The sequence below is a fragment of the Callithrix jacchus genome, chromosome 10 (genome assembly GCF_049354715.1).
Source record: "Callithrix jacchus isolate 240 chromosome 10, calJac240_pri, whole genome shotgun sequence".
NCBI lineage: Eukaryota > Metazoa > Chordata > Mammalia > Primates > Cebidae > Callithrix > Callithrix jacchus.
Window position 1 is genome coordinate 85,568,715 of NC_133511.1, and position 17,359 is coordinate 85,586,073.

The 17,359-nt window shown below is 44.5% G+C and overlaps 1 protein-coding gene across 13 annotated transcripts in view; it reads left to right on the forward strand.

Annotated features, from left to right (window-relative positions):
- The window catches only part of NAV2 (neuron navigator 2), a 768,760-nt gene that overhangs the window by 434,958 nt on the left and 316,443 nt on the right, over positions 1–17,359 (forward strand). Inside the window, exon 1 of one of the 13 annotated variants that reach the window (XM_078340759.1) lies at positions 6,632–6,912. The exons of the other annotated variants lie outside the window; for them this stretch is intronic. The gene's annotated coding sequence lies outside the window, so the exon portion shown is untranslated. Of the gene's footprint in view, positions 1–6,631; positions 6,913–17,359 lie in introns of those variants that run through there. 13 annotated transcript variants of the gene reach the window in all.

Below are 17,359 nucleotides of genomic sequence, written 5' to 3' on the forward strand. Positions count from 1 at the left end.
ATCATGTAAAACGTGGGGTTGTTTACTGTAAGGTTATTGAGCTCGCATACAGCTTCATTTGTCCCTTTAAACACAGTCACCCCACTGATAAGTTGGGCCCCATAATAGTACTGATTTTTGCCAGGTCAGATTAGATACAGCTTCTCCTGTGGGAGAGTGACTTGGGTGTGGAGAAGGAGGCCAGAAATACTGATGATGCTTTTAATTGGGGAATCCAAGTGGGATCTTGGGAGAGAGGGAAAAGGGGAGGAGTTCCCTTCCTTCCCTACATAGCTCTCTGCTGTCTAGTTCTCAACATACTGGCTAGGGAGGCTGGACTAGAGGGAAGACACTTCTATAAATTACCCAGCAAGAACTGTGTGCTAAACTGAGTGTGGTAGCATGCATCTGTAGTCTCAGCTCCTGGGGAGGTGGAGGGAGGTGCTGGATGCTGAGTTGGGAGGATGTTTTGAGGTCAGGAGTTGAAGACTATAGTGTGCTATAATTGTGCCTGTGAATAGCCACTACACTGGACAACATAACAAGACCTCATATCTTTTAAAAAGCTGGAAAAAAAAAGAAGAACTGGGCTGGGCATGATAGCTCATGCCTGTAATCCCAGCACTTTGGGAGGCCAAGGCAGAGCAGATCACCCTAGGTCAGGAGTTCAAGACCAGCCTGATCAACATGGAGAAACCCCATCTCTACTAAAAATACAAGATTAGTCAGGTGTGGTGGCGCATGCCTGTAATCCCAGCTACTCGGGAGGCTGAGGCAGGAGAATCACTTGAACCTGGGAGGCGGAGGTTGCCTTGAGCAGAGATTGCACTGTTGCACTCCAGCTTGGGCAACAAGAGGGAAACTCCATCTCAAAAGAAAAAAAGAAAGAAAAAAGAAAAAGAAGAACTATATGATAGCCACTCTGGGTGCCAGATTACAGCTTTTTTTTTTTTTTTTTTTGAGATAACATCTTGCTCTGATGCCTAGGCTGGAGTGCAGTTTATGGCATGATCATAGCTCACTGCAACCTCAAACTCCTGAGCTCAGGGCTCCTAGTGCCTCAGCCTCCTGAGTAGCTGGGACTATTGGTACACTCTAACATGCCTGGCTAATTTTTATTTTATCTTATTTTTTTGGTGATGGGTTCTTAGCATGTTGCCTGGACTGGTCTTGAATTCCTGGGTTCTAGCATGTTGCCTGGGCTGGGTCTTGAATTCCTGATCCTTCTGCCTTAGCCTCCCCAAGTGTTGGGATTGCAGGCATGAGCAACTGCACCTGGTGGAGTGCTGCATTCTAAAGCAGATGTAGAAATCATCCGAAGGCCCTTCTTTGTCTCTTTTGATCTTTGTTGGTTTAAAGTCCATTTTATCAGAGACTAGGATTGCAGCTCCTGCTTTTTTTTTTTTTTTTTTGCTCTCCATTTTCTTGGTAAATCCTCCTCCATCCCTTTATTTTGAGCCTATGTGTGTCCTTGCACATGAGATGTGTTTCCTGAATACAGCACACTGATGGGTCTTGACTTTTTATCCAATTTGCCAGTCTGTGTCTTTTGATTGGGGCATTTAGTCCATTTACATTTAAGGTTAGTATTGTTATGCATGAATTTGATCCTGCCATTTTGATGCTAGCTGGTTGTTTTGCCCATTAGTTGATGCAGTTTCTTCATTGTGTTGATGGTCTTTACCATTTGGTACGTTTTTGAAGTGGCTGGTACTGGTTGTTCCTTTCCATGTTTAGTGCTTCTTTCAGGAGCTCTTTTAAGGCAGGCCTGGTGGTGATGAAATCTCTCAGCAGTTGCTTGTCTGTAAAGGATTTTATTTCTCCTTTGTTTATGAAGCTTAGTTTGGCTGGATATGAAATTCTAGGTTGAAAGTTCTTTTTTTTAAGGATGTTGAATATTGGCCTCCACTCTCTTCTGACTTGTAGGGTTTCTGCTGAAAGATATGCTGTGAGCCTGATGAGCTTCCCTTTGTGGGTAACCCGACCTTTCTCTCTGGCTGCCCTTAGAATTTTTTCCTTCATTTCAACCCTGGTGAATCTGACAATTTATGTGCCTTGGGATTGTTCTTCTTGAGGAATATCTCTGTGGTGTTCTCTGTATTTCTTGGACTTGAATGTTGGCCTGCCTTGCTAGGTTGGGGAAGTTCTCCAAGTCTGGTTGGGGGCAGGGCTAGGGGAGGGACAGCAAGGCTTGGGGAGATTGGGGAGGGATAACATGGGGAGAAATGCCAGATACAGGTGACGGCGGGATGGAGGCAGCAAACCATCTTGCCATGTATGTACTTATGCAACAACCCTGCATGATCTGCACACGTACCCCAGAATCTAAAGTACAATAAAAAAAAAAGAAAATAAATTATCCAAAGGCTGTAGATTAAGCACTGTTGGAGATCAGAGGGAGGCCACTTGTGTAACTCATTGATTTTAGAAACATAAAGAACTTTGTACAAATCATTGTGACCCTGGGCAAGTTGCTTAATTTGTCTGAGCTTTTATTTCTCTATCTGGAAGATTGATGGAATCCTTTTCTCACAGGGATGTCAGAAGTCTTTAAGAGGTATGTATGTGATAGCATGATAGTAAACCTAGAGAGGTGCTGGAAAAGTCATCTCCTCTGAATTCAAACCCAGGAAGGATGGGTGTCCTTTGGGAAGCCTCCCAAATCTTGGACTTGGAGCTGGGCTGAAAGAATAGGCAAAACTTAGAGTGGGAGAAAGAGAGAGTCATAAATAAGGTGCATGGCAATATAAAGAGCCATATTTTCCTGATTTTATGAGATTTCTTTCATAATTTAGCTAGCAGGAGAGGTTCATGAGTAGCTAGTTTTTCCTGGCTCAGAGAGAGCACATGCCCTCTCTCTTCCTCGAAAAAAACTGGATGCCAGTCCCACATGTTACTTTCTCCATTCTGAGCAGTGTGGTTCCAAGCCCAACTTAGCATGAATATTTCAAATGTATTATATTCCAGATGCAGTGCTAAGTAACCCCTAAAACATTCCCCCACCTCAGTCTTCCTAATTCTGTAAATCGGGGTTTCTCAGCCTCTGCACTTGTGTGTGTGTGTGTGTGTGTGTGTGTGTGTGTGACTAGTTTTGCTCTTGTTGCCCAGGCTGGAGTGCAGTGGCATGATCTTGGCTCACTGCAACCTCCGCTTCCTGGGTCCAAGCGATCCTCCTGCCTCAGCCCTCCTGGTAGCTGGGATTACAGGCATGTTCCACCATGCCCGGCTAATTTTTGTATTTTTAGTAGAGATGGGATTTCACCGTGTTGGTCAGGCTGGTCTTGAACTCCTGACCTCATGACTCTCCTACCTCAGCCTTCCAAAGTGCTGGGATTACAGCCACCATGCCCAGCCAGCCTCAGCAGTTTTGACAGTTGGGGCCAGATGACCATTTGTTCTTGGGGGCTCATGTGTGCATTGCAAGATGTTTAGCAGCATCCCTGGCTTCTACTCACTGTAGAATGTTTAGTAGCAACCCCCAGTCATGAAAATCAAAAATGTCTCCAGAAGTTTCCAGATGTCCCCAAGGGGGAAACAATGCCCTTGGTTGAGAACTGTAGAAAATGGTCCCACCACTTAACCAGCTGCAGAAGCCAGAGCTTGAAACGTCATCCTTGAGTCCTCCTCTTCTGCATTCCTTCATTCTAATAGCAAATGCTTCTGTTTGAGCCTCCCCAGTAGATCTAAAATTCAGCAACTTCTCATCTCTTAGGCGAAGACACCTTTGCCCTTCAAGTAGAGAACTGCCATAATCTCCTAACTTGTCTCCATAGTTTCACTATTACCTGCTTCCAGTTTGTTCTCCATACAGCACCAGAGAGGTATCAAAAAAGAAATGACACCGTGCCAGTCTGCTGCTTTGAGCACATTTCAGTCTGCTCCCTTCCTTCTTTTCCTCCCTTCCCTCTTTCTCCTGTACCTCCTTTGGTTGCTCACTGGGCCTCAGTGGCACCATTCTTCTTCTGGTTCCTTGAACTCACCAAGCCCCTTCTCACCTGGAGATATTTGCCTGTGTTTCCTTGCCCTGAAATTCTCTTCTCTCTTCTTTTTACTTGACTGGCTGTTATTCCTCAGGACTCTACCTTAGTGGAGCTCCTTCACAGAGACCTTCCCTGATCCCTCTGTCTCATATAGGTACCCCCTGCAAAATCTGAGTCCCACTTTTTATCCCTTCATAAAACCTATCACATTTAGTAACTGGCTGTCTTCTTGAAATATTGCTGGCCCTCATGAGGGCAGGAATCCTGCTGTAATGCTTTTGATGCAGCCCCACTGCCAGGCACAAGATAGGTGCTTAGTAAATGTTCATTTACTTGACTAAATCAGCAAATGAATCTCTTCATTTTTCATAAGGAAGAGTGACACCATTTCTCGAGTTTAAAACTGGTAGCAGCAGACCTCTGGAGTTATTCTACCAATAAAATCAGTAAGAAGCCAGTTTTCTTCTTTAGCTTCTCAGTGCTGTTAGCATGCTGCCTGCAGATTTTTGCCAGATCAGATAGATACAGCTATCTGTAGATGTAAGAGTAGATGCCCAAGAAATCACTGTTGAATGGATGAATGGTTCCTAATTATGTCATAGTTTATGAATACTAAATGATTAAAATAAACAGATTTTAAGCAAGTAGTAGAAATCCCAAGATTGTTCTTTGACCTTCTCAAATCTTCAGGAAGGGAAGGTTTGATTCTCCCCTTCCACTCCCACGTCTAAGAGACTGATGCTGTTTTTAGCCATTATAATTATTGTAGCTTATAGAAGTAGCCAGAATGTGTACATGGCATACTGCCTGTCCCATAGTATATATTCAGTACATGTTTGTTGACTTGAGTCAAAGCACTCAGAAAAAAGAGAAGAAAATTAGACTAGTTGGTGTAGAGATGATATATTTAAGTCTTATCACAAAAATGAGTTAGTCAACAGGTCTTGATGAGAGACAGACAAATTTCATATCCTGTGAGAATTTATTATCCAGTGGGAGAGGTGACTTTGGAGAATAGGATAGCATATAATTGTGCTAAATAGCATGGTACTGTTTTGAATATCTTTGTAGTTGCTTTGATTTAGTACTGGGCTTCCTCCCCCTTTCTGGACCAGACTCAGCTATAAGAAGCATGGAGAAGTAATGAAGATTTTTTACATTCTCAGACTGCTTTCTGGGAATTCTGCAAAGTCCCAACTTCTTCTCTGATTACCCTTCTCATGGCTGAGTTCAAGAGCATTTTGCAAACCCGGACTTTGAATCTGGGAAAATGCTTTATGACCATTTTTATGACCTCAAAGCAACCCGCTAAAGCAAGTTATTTCCCTCTCTTTGCCAAGGGGGAAAAACCAAGGGCCTGGTAAATTGCCCAGGATTTCCCAGCCTCAGATGCTCACTTGTGGGCGGCTTTCATGCACCAGGCCGCATGCTGTCTCTTCCATTAGACGTACTTTGGCTCCTTCAGGAAGAGCCTGTCAGCAACCTCAGCCCACATTTTCATGGATTTCATGGTCTTCCTTAGGAAGGAGGAAGGCCCAATTCAAAGAACAGTATACTGTTAGAACTGCAAGTTTTCAAGGCAGAGCTCTAGTCCAAACCAATCCTTTTATAATTGGGCCAACTGACATCCAGAGAGGGAAAGTGATTTGCTTAAGGTCACAGTCCAAAGTCTCTGACTTCCAGCCCAGGGCATTTTTTATTCCAACACCAGTTGTCTCTTATTAAAAGAGTGTCCTCAGCACCCACGAGTTTTTATTCTTAGAGACAGAGTAGTACAGTAAGCACAGAAAGGGCTCAGAGCAATTCCTTGCACAGCATAAGGGCTGTGTAAATGCTGCTTTCATTGTTGGGAAACTGCTGCTCATCGGCTGTGTGAGCTGGGGCAAGTTATTTGACATCTCTGAGCCTATGATGCCTTCTCTGTAGGAATAACTCTGGCTTACCAGAATTGTTGAATAGATTAGACATTATATGTATGAGGCACCTACCTGCCTGTATAGTAGGCTCTGAGTAAATGGTCACATCTTTTACTGCCGCCTGAGGTGTGAGTCAACCAGCACATCATCCAACACCAAGTCGATGCTCGAGAGTTGTTCCTTTCTGTTTGCAAAAAGGAGGAATATTAGACCTGGATCAGCTGTCACTTCCAGGGAAGACCTGCAGCTTAAATTACTTATTCACTTAAAAAGAATATGGCTTGTTTTTTTCTTCTTATTATTTGTTAGCATTTATTGGGCACTTGCTAGGTGGCAATCACTGTGCTGTGCCTTTATGCACATTATATAATTTATCTGCACAATAGTCCCTATGACGTAAGTACTATTATTATCTTCATATGATAGATAAGAAAACTAAGTCTCAGAATATGATAATCTACCCAGAGTTAGTTAGTAAGAGGGAGAGCCACAGTTTCAAACCCAAAACAATCTGGCTTGGCAACTCTATACCCTTAACCATTCTCAGCCAGGAACTGTTCCAGGCCCTGGTTGCAGACAAGTCCTGCCCCAGTGGACATCACCCACATCAAGGACACCAGAGGAGGATGGAGCACCTTCCCAGGTTAACCATTACCACCTCACCAGCTGCCAAATGGCAAGAGGGCAAGGCATTGGAACCGCCTCTTGGAGCTCCTCCCCTTCCCTATCCAGCCTGTCCCTTGTACTGCACCCACCAATCTGCTGGGGCCTCTGAGCACGTCAAGCACGCCAAGCACACCAAGTTCCTTTCCTTTCCCAGCCAGGTGTGGAGCGCCTGGGGAGCACATGCTAGCATGACAGAAAGAAGCTGTGCCTGAGAGCTGTTCAAAGGAGCATCTTAATCTGCACATGAGAGAGACCCCATCCCATTGTTGGTAAATACACTTGGTAGCAGAGTTGGGGTGCTGCAGAGTTCTTTCCTCCCTAAAAGAGTTCCACATGAGAACATCTGTGACTGGTCGCCTTTCTCAAGCTTGGTAAGCACCTGGGGCAAGCTGAGTGTTTGGGTTGGAACCCCAGGCCATACCCATCCAGAGAGCAGGCACTCAGTCTCTGCAGAAGAGAGCCTGGCAGGAGAGGAGGGCAGCAGTAGATGCTAGGTGTGGGGAAAGCATAGGACTTATGCAAATTTTAGCTTTGCCAAGCACTGCTTACATGACTCTGGGCCTCATTTACTCCTCTCTGGTATGGAGATGGTTATTCCTCTCCACTTAAGACAATTTTTAGAGGGGCTGTGTGGTAGACATGTGTGACCACAGGTGCTCAGAGTTCCTGGCCCCAGGAAATGCTTTGCACATATTCAGTTTCTTTCACCATCTCTGTGCAGCACCAATGCTGGGCCCCCATGAGAGGACTGTCCCAGCCATGGTGGGGGAGGGGAGTGCGATTGTTCTGCACATGTGTAACAGGTTATATACCTTTACATACATGCATGGCTATTTATATACCAAAGTGGTAGTGGGAAGTGATTAAATTCAGAGACTGACAGGAGAGCCTCCTTTCTGCATGTCTCTCCCAACACACATATACTTAGGGCCAGGTCCCAGGCTTTAGGAGCTCTGTGCCAGTGACATTCCTCCCCGTCATAGGTCCCTTTGGCTCTCCCTTCCCTCATAATTTCTTCTGGAAATCAAAGCTCTCACTGCCAGGGGGATTTGGTTCTAAGTAGTGGGGGCATTGTCTCTCCTCCTGCCCTCTGAAGGGTTTTTGCCAGCCCATTGGCTCCTGTGCCAAGACTGACATCCTGGTCTACTGCAGGAGAGAGCACTCTTTGGAAATGAGAACAGTTTTTCTGAGCCCACTGAAGATCTGTGTCCTTACTGTATGCACCTCAGGCTTCTGGAGGGAAAGAGAAAACCTCTACTCCTCCCTGCTGCCGTGACTCTGCTGCTCTTTGAGGAAGGTGTGAGGCAAAGGCCTTCTCTGCAAACCTGCCAGCAATTACAGAACTCACTCAGCCTCTGCCTGGATACAGGCTCTGGTTATGTTTCCCTTTGGGACATCTCTTCTGCTTTATTTGAAACTTCCGGCTTCATTAATAGGTACCCTTAATACTCATCTCAGCATGCCTTCTGGGTTTACTGAAGTGTCATGCCAGAGCACATTCTTCCTTGAAAGTTACAGTTTGTTCTGGAGAGGTTTTGGGTGCTTAACTTTGAGACTTGGGTTGTGAGGGACTGGGGATGGAGGTAAGGCAGTAGAAGACAGGGAGCCTGACAACTCAGTTTTGAGTGAGCCATTAAAAAAAAGAAAGAAGCCAGGTGTGGTGGCTCATGCCTGTAATCCCAGCACTTTGGGAGGCTGAGGCAGGGGGATCACCTGAGATCAGGAGTTTGAGACCAGCCTGGCCAACATGGCAAAACTCTGTCTCTACTAAAAGTATAAAAATTAGCTGGATGTGGTGGCAGGCACCTGTAATCCCAGCTACTCGAGAGGCTGAGGCAGGAGAATTGCTTGAACCTGGGAGGTGGAGGTTGCAATGAGCTGAGATAGCATCATTGCACTCTAGCCTGGGCAACAGGAGTGAAACTCCGTCTCAAAAAGAAAAAAAGAAAGAATGGAGGCGCTGCCCTGAATTTGTCTCAATGCATATATTAGAACAGCTTATTATTGTCAAGTTTGACGATGCCTTTTGTTTTCTATTTCTGATTTAGAGCTATAGGATAGGTGTATAATCGTCTTAACTTTTCTGATGATTGAATTTAGAAAAGCCAATCAAATCAGCTGAAATTCCAGCCAAGTTATAATGTATTCACTGGGGAAGCATTGATTCTGTGCCAAAGCATGCCCAGCACTAGCACTCTTTGTCAAGTGCTTTTCTTCACTCCCTTCGTCTCCACTGCTGTCACCTGGCCTCTTGCACCTGGACTGTTCCAGTAGCCTGGGCTTCCTGCTTCTACTCCTGACCCCACCTTGGTCCATTTTCCCTGTAGGTGGCCAGCGCGACCTATGGAAAACTTAAATCAGCTAGTGTTATGCCTGTTTTAACCTTTCTTGGCTGCCCGTTGCACATAGAATAAAATCAGATCCCCCTGTCCTGGCTTGGAGTGTCCTGTATCATCTGGCCTCTGCCTTCCTCAAACATCATCCCAAGTTTCTTGTTTTCTCAGCCACAAGTACCCACCTCAGGGTTTTTGTCTTGGCTGTTCTCCTTTTCCAGAATATTCTTACCTGGTTCTTTACATGATGCTTCCTTCTCATTTTATCCTCAGAGAGGCCTCGGCAACCCTCAGTTACAGCACCCACTTCAGTCCCTACCTCGTGTCTACCACTCTCTCCCCAGGATGCATCACACGCTGAAATCACCTTGTTTAGGGGTATGTTTACTTGTTCATCATCTGCCTCACCCAACTTGAAGATGAGCCCCATGACATAGGGACATGTCTGCATTATTTTCTGCTGAATTTCTGGTACCTCACACAATATCTAGTTCAAAGGTAGGGCCTAATAAATATTTGTCAAATGAATGAATGACAAATGAATTGATCAGGGTCCTCTGAAAAGGAATGCCTGTGCTTGGTGGTGTAAGGAGGCTTCCTTCTCACTCCGCCTAAGCCAGTGATGGTTCCTCCTCCCTCTCAACTGTTGTTAGAGTCCCATACTTCATATATTGTTGTCACATTGGTTATAATGTATTGTCTTCTCCACATCCTCTCTGAGATGCTACGCTTGTGGAGAGATTTCCAGTCTAAGAACCCAACTCAGATCTTACAAAGCAGGTGTGACCCACCCTTGAAAAACTGTTTAGAATTGATATGGTATTTACAATGAACATAATGACTATTTTCCCCAGAAGACCTTTTCTCTTCTCAAACATTTGAGGATATATTTTGTGACATCTATGCTAAAAATGACCATAGAAGGTCCACAGAGAATGTGGCTTCATCCTGTCCTGTTAGCGGTGAGTTATTTCCTTGGCTTTGTTCATAACCTTTCCTGTTGTCCCCTCTTGTAATGGGTTTGTGGGGGGAGGGTCCAAAGTGCCAGTAGCATTTTTATGGTACGACTAGAGAGAAAATGCCTACCTCCTTTTCCTCACAGAATTGTGAATTTGCATTCTGAGATAAACTTACTTCTGCAGCCATGGCTCTGTGGCTTTTCCCAGTTAACATTCATTTATTTGAATAATTTATTGCAAACCTTTCCTCTCCATCAACTCTAGGAATTTACACACACACACACACACACACACACACACACACCCTGCATTTAAGGAAAACAAATGCAATAAAGACAATCAGTGAAATTAATGATTTAATTTAAAAGGCTAAAATCTTAAAAGGCCTAGCAGCGTCTTTCTGACCTACTCCGTACCCTATGGAATAGGCATATTCAGTAGCTTCCTTTTCCGGGGACAGGAGTGCAGGCAAACAAGGTTGAATTAACCTGCCCAGTGCCACAGTCTATGCAAGGCTATTGAAATTCCTGACTCTTTCTAACAGTTTCCCTGTAAGACCAAATTATTCCCAAGGGACTGAAAAGAGAAATGGGACAGAAAGTTATTTAAAATGAACTGTGAACATTCTCAGAGCCATCTCATACTGCTGTCCTGATAAGCCAAATAGATTGGATATTTGGAATTCCCCAGAACATTTATTTGTAAGATTTGATTTAAGCCAATGTCACCCAACCTTGGCATTCTTATGGCATATTTAGAATTGTTACCATATTTGCCTACCACTTATGTCCCTTATTTACTTGTTTTCTTCAAATTGACTACTTAATTTGCATAAATTTAAATAAAGAAGAAACAATATGTGCTAATGCTAAATGCAAAAGCAGTATTATTGGGCAAAATAGAAAGTAATCATAAAAATAAATACATCGCTAGTAAGATGTTCACCAGTGTACAGTCTGAAATCTTATAAATTATACCATAAGTGGTTCATTTATTGCCATTTGTGAAACACAGATTTATAAAGTAAGTCTAACTCTCATTGACCAGAGAGAAAGGAAGATGGGGGAATGGGAAAGAGAAGGAACTACTAAAGCTGGTCAGAATGGTCAGATAGTTTTAGTTGAATACTTAGTGCTAAATTTGCCTCCTCATGTTGATTGGAAAGTGTGATGAAGATTTGTCTCAGTGACAGATCTGCTTTTGTCCTTCCAGTTTGCCATGGGACAAATTGTGGTAATTTGTCTTTGCCTAGCAAAAAATTTTGTAGATATTTTGAGCCTTCCTTGGCCATAGACATGGTTGGGCAATATATACTTTCATTTGTTGGTTCCACAGAGATAGTGACTTTGAGAAGCCCATTTAAGTTTAGCTGGCTCTCAAATGAAAATGAATCTGGATTCCTCATTGACTCATGTAGTGAGCAGCTCCCAAGAGTAGGACTGAGCACTTAACTGCATATACATAGTGTGTTATATAGTTACTGAGCTTAAGGAGCTAAGTAGCAAATTAGGGAATTCATCAATGGTGGGACAGTCCAGGAACTAGGAACTATTTTTGGTACCTCAAACAAGAAAAGATTTCATACAGGGAATTGGATACTTATAAAATTTCTGGATGAAAAGAAATGAGAAGTTATGAAGAACAGAAGTTAGATCTAGGGGTGCTTAGCTATAGTAGTTTGGCCCTGAAACCAAGAGTTCGACCACACCCTCCTAATATGTGTCATTACAGCAAGAAGGAGGGCCTCTGCCCCACTCCTCATGCTGGTGTACTTCATTGACAGAATCCAAATTAAACAAACCTGTCTGCTGGCATAAGGGCCTGAAAATCCTCAACCTCCTTTTTTGTGAATCCTTTCTTGGTGCCATATATTGTACTGAAAATGTTTTACATGCAGTAATTTAGTTCTTCATCTGAATGTTATTTCTTCCCATTTTAGTCTCAGAGAACCTAAGTGATCTTCCTCCCTGACAAGGTCACACAGCTATTAGGCCGCTAAGCCATGATGCTAAGCACAGGTCAGGCTGACCCTGAAACCGGTGTGCCCAGTTGCTGAGTCACACTACCTCTCTGTGAAGGGAAGGCGGGTGGAGATAGGTTGGTAGCATTGCACTACTGCCTTTCTGACTTTCTCTCATCCAAACAATGCTACCACATCCCCCTACACACCCTGAGCAGAATTCTGCAAGATCTAGATCAAGTCAATTCTGTTCTCTCTTTCCTGTGACCTTGCTGGTACTTGCTGCTTGTTACCGTGTAGCTGAGATTTGCACACTTTCCCTGATTAGGCAGTCTGCCTTATCTCCCTGTGGCTATATTTTCTCTTGGCATTCAGCATCTATTTCATCCCCCACTTTCCTTCTCCTCTACTTCCTCCCATCTCCATATTGCAGTACCCAGCTGAGGCTGAGGATGGGTTATAATGAGTCCTGGGTGCTAGGCTAAAGATGCTGAACTTTATCTCAAGTGGTATGAGGGGTTACTGGAGGTTTGAGAGCCAGTGAGTGATGTGATGGAGTCATGTAAAGGATCCAGCAGGAGAATGTGGGCTTGGTAGGCATGAGAAAAGGCCAGAATCAGAAAGCAGCTAGGAGACAAGCATAGATGAGCCCCCAACTTCCCTTCCAGCCCTTCTGGTCTTCACTGGCTTTTCAAAGTGCATAAACTCTTTGTCTAACAATCCCTGAATCTCAGGTGGTTTTAGGGTCTCAATTTGGCCCCAGTGGATTTATTGTCTATTGGCATTTGCCATCTGTTTCAGCTTCTATTCTGTTCTCCACCTCCTCCCATCCCTATATTGCACAATTAGAAGGCTAAGAGTAGGTTCTTTCTGAAAAGCATTTTTCTTTCACTCATGGAGTTTTGATCTTAGACTATGGCTAAGGGTCAACTTGTAAACACTACTCATTCTCTGTTTTCTTTTCTGTGTTATTTTTTAATGCCTTGACCATGATATGGAAGATTTGATTGACCTTCTGACCTGAGTTACTCTGGTTGTGACAGTTAGTGGGAGCAAACCTGCTTCTGTGGACACAGACAATGAGATGTCGCAATTCTGGTTAGAAGGAACCACTTCTAGGACAATGGGTGGATTTTTGAATTCAGAAATACCTGCTTTGAATCCCTACTCTGCTACTTTGTGTGGGGAGCTTATAGAACATGGACATGTTTCTTAGCTTCCCTCGGCACCAGTCTTCCCTTCTGTACAGTAGGGATAACAGTGACCCTCCTCAGGTGGTCCTGAGGACTCCATGAAGTCGCTGGTATAAAGCGTTCATCATGGCGGGCATGCATATGGTAGGAGTTCTGGAAATAGTTTTCACCTTCCTTTTTCAACTTGTTTGGATCTGTGGGAGATGGTTCTGACCAGCTGAAGTCAGTTGATGTTTGCCTGATGATTTAGCCTTTGAGGCTTTTCTTTCCTAGTGGCAATGGTGTGATCCCCTCCCTCTGGTCTCCTGCAAAGGCCTCAGCATGGAAGACACACATTCCAGACCCACCCAGGAGAAGGCCAGTCAGCCAACCCTGGTCACAGTTGTCTCCCAGTGAATGAAAGTTCACACCAAACACCACGTGATGGTTCATCTATAAGATGCAGTGTACCCACTCAGTCCAATTAAAATGTGTCTCTTCTTTTCTGTAATAGACAGAAGTGCACTCCCTTCTTACCAAGAGAAGTGCTCAGACATGAACTGCTTGACCACTGCAACTTCTCTGCCAGTGCAGAGAGCTTGAAGCTTTTGTAGTTCTCCAAGCATCTGGCCCATCTTATCCAGATGACATTTGGAATTTTAATCTTCTAGTTATAGGTTTTCATAAATCTAGTTTGAAATCATCACTGCCAATCTCCTCTGCTGTGGGAAAATGGCTTTAAAAAGATGTGGGGAGCGGAAGGTGCATGCATGAATGAAGATGCCTAGAAATGACACTTGTTGGAAGGGAGGCTGGCCATGGGGAGCCCTCTTGCTTGTTTCTGACTGTGGATAAAGTACTGCTTTAGTTTAACTCAACTTTGGAAGCCTGAGTTGGGGTTTTGGGGATCTACAACTGATAGTGTGTCAGATACTGTGTCAGATGCTTTACCTGGGTTATCTCATAGCTGCCTTCATATGTACCCATTTTACAGATAGAGAAAAAAACCAAGGTTCCAATATACTAAATAACTTGCCTGGTGTTACCAAGTGGATGGTGGAGATTTTAAAATCTATTTCAAAGCCTACAGTTTTCCTGGCAATGTCTGATTTTGACCTATGAATCTATGGAATCTTAGGAAACAAAATCCCTAAAGTTGCAGATCTGAAATACTAGGACTACCCCAGTCAGTGCTCTTATTTTTTTTTTTGAGACGGAGTTTCGCTCTTGTTACCCAGACTGGAGTGCAATGGCGCGATCTTGGCTTACCACAACCTCCGCCTCCTGGGTTCAGGCAATTCTCCTGCCTCAGCCTCCTGAGTAGCTGGGATTACAGGCATGCGCCACCATGCCCAGCTAATTTTTTGTATTTTTAGTAGAGACAGGGTTTCACCATGTTGACCAGGATGGTCTCGATCTCTGGACCTTGTGATCTACCCGCCTCGGCCTCCCAAAGTGCTGGGATTACAGGCATAAGCCACTGCGCCCAGCCCCAGTCAGTATTCCTTTATCACACATCCCCTCCACTCTACTCATAGGAAGTGCAGGAGGTGGTTAAGGAGGAGAGGTGAGCAGAGACTAGATCCTGCAAGACCGTGCCAAGGTCTCAGGAACTGGGACCTTATTTAGAGGATAATAGGATGATATTTGAACGTCCTAGCAGAAGAGTGGCATGAAGCAACTTCAACTATTGAGGGCCAACACTAGCAGATGTGCCTTTTCCCGCTGATGGATTGAAAGCACTCTTATGCCTACATGAATTTCAAGAGATCCTACTGCTTCACCTTCAGGGACTCCAGGGATTCTGAGCCCACAGGTGGGGAACTGCCAGTATAGAACATTTTCAAAGCAAGGGCAAGAAGCATGAGGAGGGTATTCCAGATTCCAGATGTTATCTTCACTGTGTTAGTTCTACAAATGCTGAGTGTTGTGTTCCTATTACCAAAACCCTGCTAAGAAGCAACACCTTAGGTGAGTAGTTGGAAACCCAGTGGATCTTGGTGTGGGCACATAGCATAAGATTTGGAATCAGTATCTCTGGACAATGAACCTGGTGTCTCCCAAAGCAGGTGCTAGGCTGCAACCAGCCAGGACACTTGTTATAGTGGTGTGGGGAGTGGGGGTGGGGTGGCGGGGAAGAACAGCTGTTCAGAAGCTCCTGGGCAGCCCTCAAGCTTCAGAAAGTCTGTCACCTGCCTCTGCCAGGACAGTCCAGCATTTATTTGTTTTTTCCTGCAGAGCATATGCAAACTGTTAAGGGAATAGAGTCCCAAATGTAGTAGAGGTAGTAAGGGCAGGTGTGCAGGTGCTTTTCGGAACCCTGCTCTGTTCTTTCCTTTCTTTGCCTCCCCCTTGCCTTATTCCACATATATTGGTGGGGACAGCAAAGCCTTGAGAGACCCTACTTTATACGGACTCAAGTGACTTTCATCAGTTAGGAGGCTGGAACATACTTCTTTTCACAAGAGTAATTTGATGGAGAAAGTATTTTAACTGTCCCTGAGTTTCAGTCCAGGGCCGCAAACTTGGATAGGAGAATGCATTTTGGCAGTTTCCTGGAGCTCAAGGGAGCCCCTCATCTTCTATTAAGTTGACACACTTTGTTTGATTAATGCAGGTATGGCATTAGTGATGGTTTCACAGTGCTTCTCCCAGCCTCTCCTATTCATCCCCCCCACTGCACCACTGTCTTCCCCACTAGCTAGACTGACATTCCTTCCTGCACACGAGTTTGTGGTCCTCACCGGCAGTTCTGAATGGGGAGAGTGGGGCAGTTTTGTAGGGTTCTCTGGATGTTCTAGCACTTGGGGAGCAGCCCACATACTCACATAGAGAGAGGATTCCAGTTGGCTTCGAGGAGGCCAGGCAAGGCTGCCCCCTCCTGGGAACACGTATGGGCTTCATAGAAGTTTTCAAGTCTCTCATGGTTTGAGAAGGAAGAAGAACTTCCGTTCTCTTCGACATATCAAATGTAAAATCATTCTTCCCATTTCTAAGTAGACACCCTAGAACCTGCTCAAAGAAATTTCTCCCTTGACCAAAAACATGTTACTCTGAAAATCCAGGTTCCGAATGAATCTTAAACCAAATTAACTTGAAATGCAAGCTTAGTGTGCTCCAACTGGATAGCTTGGCGATTCTCTGTTTTTCTAAAAAGAGAAAAAAAAAGGAGAATGTGTGTGTGTGTGTGTGTGTGTGTGTGTGTGTGTGTGTGTGTCTGTTTGCATGTGTGTATGTGTGTATAAATACATATGTATATGTGTGTATCCTTTGGGAACTTTTGTGCTTTCATTGCACCGTGATTAAAATGTGATGGTGTGTAGAAGCAACACTGGGCCCTCCAAACACTTGGGATCCCAGTCTGGTCTCAAGCCTTGGGTCATTTACTTAAACTTTCAGATTCAGAAAATTTCCCCAATTCGAGACAGAATGAGGCCAAATGAACAGTAGGTCTTACCTCAGGACCCAGATGTATTCTTTGATTAGTTCTTGATAAGTTTCCTCATGGGGTTGTTAGGACTGAACATTTCAGAAGCACAAAAGATAACTTTATTTTTTTAGGGAGGTTTTGTATTTTAACCCCTGAAGTAACCTTATAGTTTATTTTTCCTTGTCTGATTACAATCTCTTAACTTGCTGACAGTTTGCCTTTGAAATGAGTCTGCTTTGATCAGGGATGTGGCAGCCAGACAGGTCATTTTTACCGTCTGTGACTTAGTCCAACCAGTTTGGCAACATCAGGGCTCCGTCCCAGCGTAGGGAATGGAAAATGGTAGACATAAAGTCAGTCTGTGGTGGTGCAGCCTGCCCCCTGCCTGTGGGCAGCAGATTGCCCCTCTCCTCTTTGCACCAACTGACTGGGTCTCCCAGAAGGCAGTGTCCTTTGCCAGCCCTCTGCTGTCCTCCTCGGGCACCTCTCCTTTTGCTGTGTCCTCTCCAAGCCCAACATTGCTTCAGATTGCTCAATGATACAAAGTGTGTCCTCCCTGCTTTCCACTTTCCTTTTCCTATTCCCTCTTTGAGACTTACCTCTCCCTGGATCTTTTTCTTTTCAGTAGAGCAAGGCAGTTTCAGGCTCAACCTGAAAGTGGAAGGTCAGGCACATGGGCCTCCTTGCCCTGAGGACCATGAGCCAGGCTAACACCATTGGGGACCACTTTCGAAGGGTGTGGTTGAGCTGGAATATGCCCCCATCTTCTGGAGGAATGGTGACAAAAAAGGGCAGCCTCTGCCTGAGTCTGAGTTCAAATCCCGGCACTGTCACTTCCTAGCTCTGTAACCTTGGGCAAATTACATCACCTGTGAGCTCCTATTTCTTCAAAATGTGAAATTAAGAGAATAGTCCTGAACTTCTAGGGGGATTGTGAGGACTCAATGAGAAGTGCATGTACAGC